The 13,241-nt window shown below is 38.2% G+C and overlaps 1 protein-coding gene across 1 annotated transcript in view; it reads left to right on the forward strand.

Moving 5' to 3' along the window:
• The first annotated feature begins 3,620 nt into the window (after positions 1–3,620).
• Positions 3,621–13,241, forward strand: part of LOC135222630 (interferon-induced very large GTPase 1-like) — a 64,542-nt gene continuing 54,921 nt past the window's right edge. The window contains exon 1 of the mRNA XM_064260754.1: positions 3,621–3,704. The gene's annotated coding sequence lies outside the window, so the exon portion shown is untranslated. The remainder of the gene's footprint in view (positions 3,705–13,241) is intronic.

Below are 13,241 nucleotides of genomic sequence, written 5' to 3' on the forward strand. Positions count from 1 at the left end.
TTGTTGTAATATACTTATTATTGTTTTTGTAAGTTGTAATGTAAGTGTAATTTAATTTTAATTTAGGTCTGTTGACATTTTCTCTGTAAAGTAGGATAAAAATATTATTGTAATTATTTCATTTGCAGAATGAAATGTCTGTAACGACTTCAACGTCGTGACGTTACATGCCTCATTCGTATGTTCGGTGGTTGAGGTGTCAATAGTCTTATTCTGATTGGGCAGACGCAAGCCCCTGCAGTTGCGCTACAAATTTACTTTATTGGTAAAGTTTTTTTATGAATTTTGTTATTAAACATTAACATCATTCTTTAGAGGTAGGAATACAAGAGTGATAATAGGAATATGATATATACCTATATATGCAATGACATTATAGAAAAAAAGGTCCTCCAGCTTAGGGAGAAAAAAGACCTCCCCAATAATTTAAAAAAAACTCTGGGTACGGGCCTGATTAAGAGAATGGATAATAATTTACAAGTTTCATACACCTCTTGTCTATAACCTTGGATTCGTTATCACAAGGCCCTTAGTAACAGTCATAATTCCTCGCTTCAAAAAATTCTTGAAATGATAAAAGTTATCTCAATGGTGGGCGGAGACATCCAAGTATCAGGGGCTGAGTACAGAGTGGTCTTTATGATGACAGCCCTTATCTTACGTTGCTTGGAGTCAGTCAAAGGCGTCGAGTCCCTCTGGGCGACATTCTCAACACAGCAACTCCCTGGGTGACTCCTCAAAGGCGTCGAGTCCCTCTGGGCACATTCTCAAACACAGCAACTCCCCTGAGTGACTCCTCGCATGTTTTTGCTCTTCGAAGGTAAGACAATGATTCACAATAATTTCTTGTTTTTCATGCAGAATATGAACGTATAAAAAGCTATCGTTGTTCATGGCTTAGAAGAGTACGGACTTCTTATTAGAGAAATCACTATTTGGGGTGACCTGCATACTTTTAGTAAAGGAACATTATAGTTTTGTTGAGAAAAAATCAAACAAAAACTGAAACTTTGCACAAATGTAGAAAACTGTGACATTTACAACATATCAAAAGTCCCAGGGCCTCCACGCTTTCATCGGCCTCCAGATTGGAAAATGGCCGCCAAATTGGAATTCGCTTAATATTGAAACATCTCGTAAAATAATGGTTTTATCAAAAAATATCACAGAGTGAAAGTTGTTCAGAACCTTATTTTTACAAAAACAATTTCCACATAACTGGTGGTCTGTGTGACCAAAATGTTTCGAAACAAAAGTTATAGAAATTTTTTTTTTCAAATTTTTTTTTTATAAATATATATATATATGGTTTTTTTTTTTGGACATTTCCCATATTGATTTTCTCGTTATTTACAATGATAACTACTTTTATTTTTCTGGACATGTACAAACTTGTATATATATATATATATATATTTATATATATATATATATATATATATATATATATATATAAATATATATATATATATACAAGTTTGTACATGTCCAGAAAAATAAAGTAATTATCATTGTAAATAACGAGAAAATCAATATGGGAAATGTCCAAAAAAAAACCAAATGGTAACTTTCGTTTTCTAATCCAAAGATGGCCTTACTTTGCTAGCATTCCACTCAGTTAATGAACAGTAATGTCTTTTTACACATTTTGCATCATGTTTACTAATGAGCTCGGAAATTACAGTGAGGAAACCTGGTGCAAATTTTTTATATTTACTGAAATAGGATGCATGCGAAGGTATGAGTTTTTTTCTTATATTATAATGAACTATATCACAAATATCTTGTGTACAATTATGTAGTAAATATTCTGCTATTCCAACATTTAAATCCTAAACTAAAGGGATAGAGAAATGATTTCAATTGCGATAACAAAGACATATACAAAATGAAGCGCACATACACATGACTACAGCATGTTTGCTTTAAATACATAGGCAATAACGATGCCATAAAGGTACTAATGAGAGTAATTAAAACTGAATCAATTCAGGTTTTGCATTCATATTTAGATACCCACACAAAACTGAGCATGCATGAAATCTTCAAAATACATTTTACGTTTTAGTTTTTACCTTCTTCCTCAAATAGCTGTGCATTTTCACATCCAACTCCATGGCACTGGCCACACATGGATGAACACAATAAACCAACCCTCTTACATTCACGTTGATGGCGACAGTCTTTGCGGCAATTAAGCTGTGTAACAGCTCATCTGGAGGTGGAGGATTCATAGAAGGTACTGGTTTCAGTCCAGTTCCGCAAGACCCCCATCCCCATTCGACTGGAGAGAGATGGTTACCAGACCAGTTTTGTACTAAAAGAACGCCCTAAAAGAGTCGAAGCGAGCTGCATCACTTGTTGGTGGCACTGTAGAGATTAAATACAGATTTGACCGACATTTTTGCTACTGTTCTCTGGTATTCATAAAAGCGATGCCCATCCAAGGTTTGACGTCTGTCAGCTTTCACTGCTCCGTACACAGAAAGGAGGAAAGCTTCACCAGCTTTGGCCTGCAGCACCTAAGATAAAGTGGCCAAAGGAGAATGACGAAGCCATCTCCACCTGCGAAGATGCTCTGCCATCAAGAATCATTCATGATATTGAAACTGTAGAGAAGCTTGTTGAACAGTTCAAAAGACTCAATGTCTTCAGACTCAATCAGGCAAGAATAGTTGAAGATCACCCACAAGATGATTCAGTTGAACATAACTGAAATTACAGATGATGATGTCAGTCAAGAAGCAGAATGTGAACCACAGCTTATTTCGCTGACTACCAAAGATGTTGCTACTTCTGATATACGGAGACTTGCTTACTGCCAAAGGTAGAGGCATTACATTGGTGTGAGGAAATGTTAAGCAATGTCAGATTGACCAATCTGTGCCATTTTTTATCTATATAAACATAACACATCCATAACATTTGGTACTTTATATAAAGTCAGTATCACAAACAAGAATAATAATGAGAAAACTTTAAAAGCTGACAGAAAGCTAATTCAACAGCTGTTGAGTTGAATTGAATATAGAATTTAGGCCAAAGGCCAAACACTGGGACCTATGAGGTCATTCAGCACTGAAATGGAAATGGACAGTAAAAGGTTTGAAAGGTGTAACAGGAGGAAAACCTCGCAGTTGCACTATGATTCAAGTGGTAGGAGAAGGTGGAGAGTAAGATGATGAAAGAGAATATGAAAGGAACGAAAGTGGTTGCAGCTACGGGCCAAAGGCACGCAGCAAAGAACCTTGAGTAATGCCCTAAAGTGCACTGCATTAGGTCCACTGACGGCGCTACCCCTCTACAGGGTTCAACAGCTGTTCAATGCATCCAGAGCAGGCTGCACTATTAATATGAAGGACGTTATCACACATGAACTGTTACAGGCATGGTCGAGGTCAATTCATTTTTATCAATTAAAATTATGGAGGAGTAATGATGGTAGTTTATATTTGACAACGTCTCCGAGGGTTGCGTGAAAGAGAGAGAGAGAGAGAGGAGAGAGCAAAATTGGTGGAGGAATAAATGGGAGTGGTTTGATGGCGATCGTAAGCGTGTCTGTTGTGGCGATCGCCAAACTATCAGTGGCAAGCGTCTGTTGAGACTCGAGAGAGTCAGTCAGGACGGGTCACGGGAGAAGTGAAGGAGTCTGTGAGCCAGTAATGGATAGTCATTGTTTTTGGCAGTCTTAAATATTGTTGATGGTCAGTTATTTTGTGTTTTTGAAGCTGTTGTTTGAATTATTGTTGGTATTGTATGTTTGATGGTTGTTGTGCCTGTGTTGTTCTTGAATTTGTTGTGCTTATGAGTTCTGTTCTGTTGTAGATGAGTTGTTGTGGGAGGTGTGTTGACAAATTGTCGTGTTACTGGCTTTTGGTGCTGATAGTGATTATTTGTGCAGTGGTCTTTTGTTGTATAGTTATTGAATTGTTGCATGGTTGTTGTCCTTGTTCCGCTGTTTGTGTATTGTGTTACGACGGCTAGCTTAGTTATAGTAGGTATCCAGTGGACAGCAGCGGAGCTCTTCACCCTGAGTGTGTGGTAAGTACAAGTGTGGTTTTGAGAGTTTTTTGGTTTTGACTTGGGTATTTCTACAGAAGCAGTCCGCACGGACTGCAAGGAACGTAACCGCGGATACGACATCCACTAGGGATGGGGCGTCCAATGTATTTCGCCGTGTTTATTACTGGCCCCGGGAAGGTTAATTACAGTCGTCAGAATAAATATTACTTAAAATTCTTGTTCAGTAGGTAAAACTGCTTAGAAAAACTGCAACTGCCATAGTCAAGGCCGCCGCAGATAAGTACCCTAGATCTACCTTGACTTGTAATCCCGCCACATTATTTATTGGTGCCCAGCGTGGGGCTGCTTGTCTGGCAGCTGCAGGATGATTGGCTTAGGCTAGTGTGTATGAGTGGTAAGAAAATTTAGGCTGGAAGGATTGTGAGGTAGAGAGGTTGAAGGAGGAGCTGAGGTTAGCGAGGGAAAAGCTAAGGAAAGAGTGGAGATTGAGAGGTTAAGGGTAGAGTGTGAGGAGCTTAAGAGCGAATTAGAGGAAATGAGAGGAATGCTAAGGAGTGTGAAAGTGGAAATGAAAGAAGAGGTGAAAGGAGTGGAAGAGAGAATGGTTGAGAATATGGATGAAAAATTCAGAGTAATGATGGATGCAGTGCAGGAGATGATGAAGGGATTCATGGGAGAGGGAGCAGTAGGAGGTAGGCCTACTGGGTTTTGTGACGGGCCAGGAGTGGTAAAGAAAGTGGAAGAGCGAATGGATGAGAATACGAGTGACAAAGGTGATTTGGTTGTGATAAGCAAGGGAAAGAAGGGGAAGACACAGGATAAGGATAAAGCTGAGGACAAGAATAAGAAGGGGGCGAGGAAAAGAAAACTAGGGGAAAGACGGCGAGTAATGATCGACTGAGAGTGATTTAGATAGCGGTGAGTGGAAAACAGGTAGGTAGAAAGAAGAAAGGTAAGAAGAGCATAATCAAGAGCATGGATGTTAGTATGGAAGTTGATTCGTTGTATTCTGAAGAGGTTAAGAGGGATCAGAATGGAAATAGTGAAGTGAGATTGAGAATGAACAGGAAGTACAAAAGGCTGTGTATATGAGAGAGGTACCCGATGTGCACAATGCGAGGAATATGGTGGTAGGGATATAGGGTACTTTTTTAAGGAATATGAGAAGTATTGTGTGGCTAAGTATGGGGATAACAAGAGAGCCTGGGCAAGAGAGTTAGGTAACTTCTTGACAGGATTTTTGTTGAGTATGTATGGGGTAATGATGAGTGTAGGGAATGTGCTGTATGAGAGTGTGAAAGCCAGGATTGTGGAACAAGCAAAGAGGAAAAATAGTAGCGTTAGATATAGGAGAAAGCATGATTTTGAAGAGGCAAGAATGAATGTTGGTGAGTCGTTGCCAATGTATGTGTGCAGGTTGGAAACATTAGCTAGGAAAAAGTTTGGGGACGAAGGGATAAAAGGGATAAAGGAGTGTAAAGAGTTAGTGAGGAAGTTATTGGGCGACTGTGCCTGAGAGGTGGTATAATTTATAAATCTGATTAAGGAGTAAATGGAGATGGCGAATGAAATTTAACATGGAACCAACAATTTTAGAAATAGTAAGGATTTACGAGCTAGATTTGGAGTATGAAAGGAGTAGAAGTGTTAGTGTTAGAACTGAATCGCTAGGGTATACCAGAGTTTAGAGGGAGTTATTGGCGCCTGTGCCTGAGGAGGGTATAAGTTTATAAATCGAAATATAAGGAGTAAATGAGATGGACGAATGAAAAGGTTAACATGGAACAACATTTTAGAAATAGTAGAGGATTACGAGCTAGATAGGTGTATGAAAGAGAGTAGAAGTGTTAGTGTTAGAACTGAAGCAGCTGAGGGTTATACCAGAGTTTAAGAGCTATAGTGAGGCAGTTTTAGAAGGGCCGAGGTGAATGGCAGAGCAAGTGGTTGATAGGGGCATTAGAGCAAGTAATGTAAGTATGGTGAAATCTACGAGAGATAGGAGTGCGAGTTTTCGGAAGGTTAAGGTCAGTTAGCAGTGAGCAAGAGCAGAAGTGTTATGGATGTGGGAAGCCAGGGCATAAGAAGAATGAAGGTCGGTGGGCATTAGGAGTGTGTTTCGGGTGTGGGACAATAATGGGCCATTTAGTGTGTAGTGTAAGAAAGATAGGGATATTGAGTACGACAGGTGTGGACATGTAGCTAGTGGATGTCAGGGTACCCATATGAACGTGGTTTGTGGCAACTGTGAAATAATGGGCATTATGCTAGGATATGTAAAGAACAGTGTGCGAAGTGTGCTGAATGTGGAATGGAAGGTCATGTAGCGAGTGTGTGAAACTAGATGTTAAGGGGATTCAGTTGGATGGGTCCTCTAGTGTGCGACAGTATGTTCGGTAGAATGCGATGAGTGAATGGTTGAGGGTGAATAAGTATGAGCCGAGTCAGTGAACAAATAGGTCAGGGAGATCAAACAGATAGTGTTGGTTTCGAGTATGGAAGAAAGCAGAAGAGTGTAGAGAAAGGAAGTGGAAGGAAGAATCATGAACGGCATGGTAAGGGGGTTAGTGGTAGGGTGCAAACGGTTGATAAAGCTTGTAGTATGGATGATTTTGAGGGAATGAATGTACTTGTAGTGTATGTGGGTTTGAATTAACAGGGATAAGTGAGACTTCAGTGGGAAGGAAACCTACTATGAGATTCAGGGTCTCTGTAACATGGTTTTTTTGGACTTTGCTCCTTGTCAAAGCATCGGATGTAGATGAAAGTTGACATAAGTATATTTTACAACCACACACAAATTTTGTCAGCATTATCAATAACCTAAACCCGATAGTTTAATTTTTATAGAGTAAAAATGATCTAGCCGACGCCATGGCCAATGATTACGAGCTAAGAGTCGAAAAACATTCATTACATAAGCAAGGTAAACAAACACCTTTTGACGAAATGTTGCCCCACCCATCCACCAGACAGACACTCCATCGGCTCTGAAACCCAAAGACTTTATGAATGGCGGAACAATACATAGATGTGGTGGGGTATCAGTGCTAGCGTAGTAACTGTAGCAGTAGTGCCGCAACAGTATAGCAGTAATGTACATGAATTAAACGTTTAGGCCAAACTGCTGGGGATTCCTTGAGGATCATTTAGCACTTCTTACAACTACTCGAGAAATTAGTTTTTATAGCCAGAAGTTAAATTTTCTAATCCAACAATGCCCATGGTAGCCTTCAGTGTTATCCTGAATTATAACGAGGCGAAAGTGGGTGGAGCCTCATGAAGTCATCATTCTGACGATAATTATTGGTGAAGGTTTAAAGCCAATATACGGTACCGGCTATTTTTTTTTTCAGTAAATAGGTAGATAACCAATAAATAAAAATTGCTTGAGATTGGATATAGCAGTTTATCAAATCAAGCTTGTCTACTATGTTTTTGATAATTACCAACTATTCCCTACATCTTGTCAATCTGATTGTGACCTATAAAGTAGACTGTAATTTCTTAGGACACTTATTTTGGGAGTTAGACTAATAATCGAAGTGTTTTTGTATTTATTAACATATTTTGTTGGTTTGTTCATTATGACAATTATCAGTGGAGAGGTTCCAGAGTTCATAAAGGTGTACTGCTTTGCTTGTATTTAATTTTGTATGTCATTGTTGCCAGAGGTTTAGCCTTCGTTACGTATAGCCAATCATCCATCGAGAAAGAGGGAAGAAATGCTGTCATAAGTTACGTAACGAGTGCGTTCGAAACCTTTTCTCTGAGTAAGTTGGCCCATCTTCAAAAAAAGTCACTTTTACATTATAAGTACCAAATTTATTCAACCTACGTAATGCAGAATACAGTCAAAATTTATGTGTAGATATAATATGTATTCTGAATAAGCGTTATATTTATGAAATGCATAGATAAAAAGTTATTGCGAAAAAGCCGTGTTACAGAGGCCCTGAATCTCATAGTAGTAGTAAGGGGGTAGTTGATAGTATGGATAAGTCTTTGCAAGAGTTTGACAGAAGTATGGATGAACTGAGTGTTTGGTAGCAGAAATAGGGGAGATGTTGGGACCAGAGCTAGATGTCGATGAAGTAGTATGAATGAGATTTGGGAGGATAGTAGTGAGGGAGATAATGGGAATTTGAATGAAAGTGATTCAGAAGAAGTGAATGGCGATGTAACTGAGAGAATGTATGAGGTTCTCAAACAAGATGTAGGGGGCCTGCATCCAAGCATCCTTGGGTGTTGTGAAAGGCGATGTAGTGTGGATGTTGCAAGTGTATGGAGACGTTGTCAAATGTACTGGACAGGTAATATGGAGGAGTAATGATGGTAGTTTATATTTACAATGTCTCTTAGGGTTGCATGAAAGAGAGAGAGAGAGAGCAAAATTAGTGGAGGAATAAATGGGAGTGGTTTGATGGTCGTTGTAACGTGTGTCTGTTGTGGTGATCGCCATGTATATTTTGTGTTTTTGAAGCTGTTGTTTGAATTATTGTTGGTATTGTATGTTTAATGGTTGTTGTGCCTGTGTTGTTCTTGAATTTGTTGTGCTTGTGAGTTCTGTTGTATTGTAGATGAGTTGTTGGAGTTATTGAGTGTTGTTGTTGGTGAGTTGTTGTGGGTGGTGTGTTGACTTGTCATGTTATTGGTTTTTGGTGCTGATAATGATTATTTGTGCAGTGGTCTTTTGTTGTATAGTTATTGAATTTTTGTGTGGTTGTTGTCCCTGTTCGGTTGTTTGTGTATTTTGTTACGACATCTAGCCTAGCCTAGCCTATCCTAGCTATATCCAGTGGACAGCAGCGTAGCTCCTCACCCTGAGTGTGTGGTAAGTACAAGTGTTGTTTTAAGAGTTTTTTGGTTTTGGCTTGTAATCCTGACACAAAATCAATTCTTATTCAACGAAAATTGTGAATTTATCAAATCCAACTCAATTCCAAATCATTTAAAAAAATAAATGTTTAATTCCAATTCAATTCAAATCATGAGGGTTTCAATTCCAATTCAATTAAAATTCATTATATGATTGATATTTCATATGAGGGGCGAAGCTTGAATTTTACTCACCTCAGGTAAGCTACTCACTCCTGTGTAAAGTATCAACATTCGTCATTCACAAAAAATTATACAACTTTGTAGTAAACATAAAGCTCATATTTTCAGTTAACAAAAAATTTGCTTCTAAAAAATTTTGCTTTAGGACAATGTTACCCCATATTACTTGGCCTATTTTATCAACTCTGGCACTACTCCAAACTGTCTGTGGTAAACAAAAATGCTACAAAATCTCATTATACAACTTTGTATTAAACATAAAATTCATATTTTTTTATAACCAAAATGTTGGCATCTTGTAATGAACAAAATTCTTTTTTTTTATAAACAAAAACATTGACAAGTATAATAATTCCTGTCAGTTTGCCTGAATGAGATGGTGTTTAACAGGTCCAGCTTATGATCATATGAATATGGATTATATGGTTGCCAAACACCATAGTAGCTGACAGGACATAGGGCAAGTAAGTTGGGACAAGATTAGATCTGCCCTGTGTGTACAGGACCAGTATGGTTATGACCTCCAGAACAGTAGAGTTGAAAAAAACTCAAACATTTTAATAACAGAATGGCTTTTATTTTTGATTAATAGCTTATACTTTGTATGTTCTTTATTGCCTTAATTTTCTCTGTAAAGATATATCTATTCATAACACGTTCAAGATTGACAAGTCTAATTCCTGTCAGTTTATTACCTGAATGAAATGGTGTGTAATGGGTCCAGCTTATGATTATATGAATATGATTGCCAAACACCATAGTAGCTTACCTGAATGAATGAATATTGTTGCCAAACACCATAGTAGCTGACAGGATAGGGCACATAAGGTAGGACAAGACTTGAGCTGTTCTGTGGGTACAGAACAGTAAGAGTTGGAAAACTCGGAAATTTTTTATAAAAGCCCATAATTCATTATGTTCTATTTGTTGATAGCCTAATTCTATCTCTGTAAAGATACATCTATTTATAACATGTCATGTTCAAGAATGCAAGGTTTAATTCCTGTTATTTATCCTGAATGAGATGGCATGTAAAGGTCCAGCTTATAACACACAAGATTTCTTAAATATATATAAGGGTGTATTGATCAATTCATATCAATTCGCAACATTTTAGCATCAATTCATATCAGTTCACTGAATTTTAGCATCAATTCAGTCATTTCTATCACATTTTTTGCATCAATTCAATTCAATTCCAAATCAATTCAAATTATTTCAACATTTCATTTTTTGCAATTCCAATTCATGCAATTTAGCATCAATTCAATTCAATTCATATTAACCCCAACCCTGTTTACAGGGAAGGTCAACGGGAAAATAAATTTCACCTCAAAATCAGACATGATTGCCGTCTTATCTGCAGATGTAGAAACACCACTATCAGTGCCAGATACAGCTCCCACTCAGCGGACATATGTACTAATAGATGGTCATACCCTGATCCAGTCCTTGGGAAAGCCAAGCAATGCACATACATTTAATGACTATGCAAAGTGTTTCCTTGGCGTTGTTACCAGCCATATAAAAGCTAGCGTCAAGCGAGTTGACATAGTCTTTGACATGTATGTCGGGCAATCAATCAAGGACCAACGAGAGAGAAAAGAACAGGTGAGAAGAGGCCAATCAGGAAGATATTAGAGGATGGTGATGTTCCCATGCCGAAAGTGTGGAAGCAATTTATAGCACCTGACAACAAAGCCTACAGGTGGTGGCTTCAAAGATCATGAATTGGCCAAGTCAATAACTTTCGGGAGATACAGCCTACCAGATTTGTGGAGCAATCTTGAGGAGGCAGATACATGACTAATATTGCATGCACTTCATGCAGTGTCAAACGGTCAGTGTAACAGGATCATAGTTGTATGCAGAGACACTGGTGTACTATTGTTGTTGATTCACTTTTTGGGCAGCAAGCAAGGGATTGACATTTGGATGGTTAGTGTGACAGCTCGCCAAATGAAATGCTATCCTATCCATATCATTGCTGAAACTCTCCCATTGCAAATTTAAGAGAACATATTGGGATTTCACACAATGACAGGCTGCGATTCAACATCATTCTTTAGTAGGTGTGGAAAGAAGTGTTGGAAAGTGCTTGAGTAGAATCCAGAGCTGCTTAGTGAAGTTGGTCAAGATGGTGGTGTTGCACCAGTAGAGGAATATATGTGTATGTTGTACAGTGCCCCATGTCCGTTTGGTGGTGTAATCAAGCATGATACGACATTTTGGAGAAAGTACAGACAGAACTAGAGAAGTTGCCACTAACCAATGCTGTGCTTCAACTCAAATTGGCACTTGCCAATTTCCAAGCCAAGGTATAGCTGCAATCAGTGTAGGATTGCAGAGCAGTGGACTACCATCAGCCACCAGCTGCTGGCAAGAGACTGATGATGGCCAGTTACAGGGTTTGGTCAACACTCCACTCAGTCCCTGAAGCATGTGTTGAATTGATGATGTGTAGATACAAGTGCAAGACTGAGTCTTGTATATGCAGCAAATATGCTCAAAGGTGCATTCCTGCATGCACTTGTAATGCTGAAAACTGTAGAAATCTAGCAGGACTAGACCAATTAAGACGCTACACGAATATATATCAAGTAAACCCTGAAACACATGTTAAGAAACAATCAAATCCAGTATGATTTTGTTTGCTCTTAAGGAGGGACCCTGACCTTTGGTACTGGCACTGAGGATTAAGCCCTCTGGTGCGTATTAGTAGCACCAAAAAAAAAAACTAACAACAATGAACCAGGTTGTGTCTAGCGATAAACCCAACCCCCCAAAAAATAGTAAAACAAAACTTTTAAAAAATGAGGCGAAAATAGAGAGGGGGCTAGGTGCCGGTTATATTACTTTCAGGTAGAAAATGAATGACACTCATTTTAATGTGTTGGTGGCCATTTTGGATGCCATCTTGGATTTGAAAGCTTTCCCATAGTACAAGACGCTTTGATTGATCTATCTGGATTTCTGGACCCTTAAAGCATAGGTGCAAGCTCCAAAATTATAGTACCCCAAGGATATATAATAAACGACTTATGGCCATTTTAAGATTTTAGCGACCATATTGGCGGCCATCATGAAAATTAGGGTCCAAATTAGAAAATGGCGATGGTTAACACATCATATGGTGATGTGATTGCAGATGGTTGGTTGCTTGTAACGAAAAATGCCATCGGAAGTTACTATAAAGGAACATGGCTAGCTGTCTATTGGTTTTTGTTCTCTGGCTAGAAAATAACAAATGAAGGCCGGAAAGCTGAAATAGAAAAGTTAAAGACAATAATAGTGCTAATAAGATGGGACTAAAGCAAAAAAAAAAAGAAATACAATAATATACATGAACCAGCAGTCAGGCCTGTGGCCCATTTGTCACATATACACGTGTGTGCGTGTGTGTGTATGTATGTATGTATATATATTATATATCTAGATATATATCTATATATATATATATATATATATATATATATATATATATTATATATATGTGTGTGTGTGTGTGTGTGTGTATAAATATATATATATATATATATATATATATATATATAATATATATATATATATATATATATAAATATATATATATCTAATGTCTTATCGCTTGGCGATAGACTTTTTTGTGTTCTCCTTACGACTGTCATTCGTAAGTATTTTTTTTGTTCCTCTCATCTCCCTTGGATATCTTAGTAGAGAAGTTCTTTCTTGACTAGAGGAGATGATTCAAACAGGCAAGTTGACAAGATAACAACTTTATTCTGTAACTCCATACTAGGAGATGCAGCTCGGTCGGACGACCGATATGTTTGATCGTTGGCGTGGAACTGCCATTCTAAAGCATCGCGTCGATAGCGGAACATTAGCTATCTCAGCAATTCATATAAAAAACACATACGTAGTCTGCCGGCTCGGAAGTTACAAGTTTCCGGCGTAGGTTAACAGGTCAACCGCTTCCCATGGAAGTTGTTGTGCAAAGTTATCATAAACATAAAAATGTTGACAAAGCTTAGAGCTAGATCAGGCTACTGCAGACAGCGCATAGCGTAATCTAGGTCTGCTTTGGTCACATAGAACCCTCCTAATGCCATGACCCCAGGTCATTGGTTTATATTTACAGATCTTGTAAATTTAATATATATGTAATTCTTACATTAGGC

This window comes from Macrobrachium nipponense, chromosome 8 (assembly GCF_015104395.2).
Source record: "Macrobrachium nipponense isolate FS-2020 chromosome 8, ASM1510439v2, whole genome shotgun sequence".
NCBI classification, from domain to species: domain Eukaryota; kingdom Metazoa; phylum Arthropoda; class Malacostraca; order Decapoda; family Palaemonidae; genus Macrobrachium; species Macrobrachium nipponense.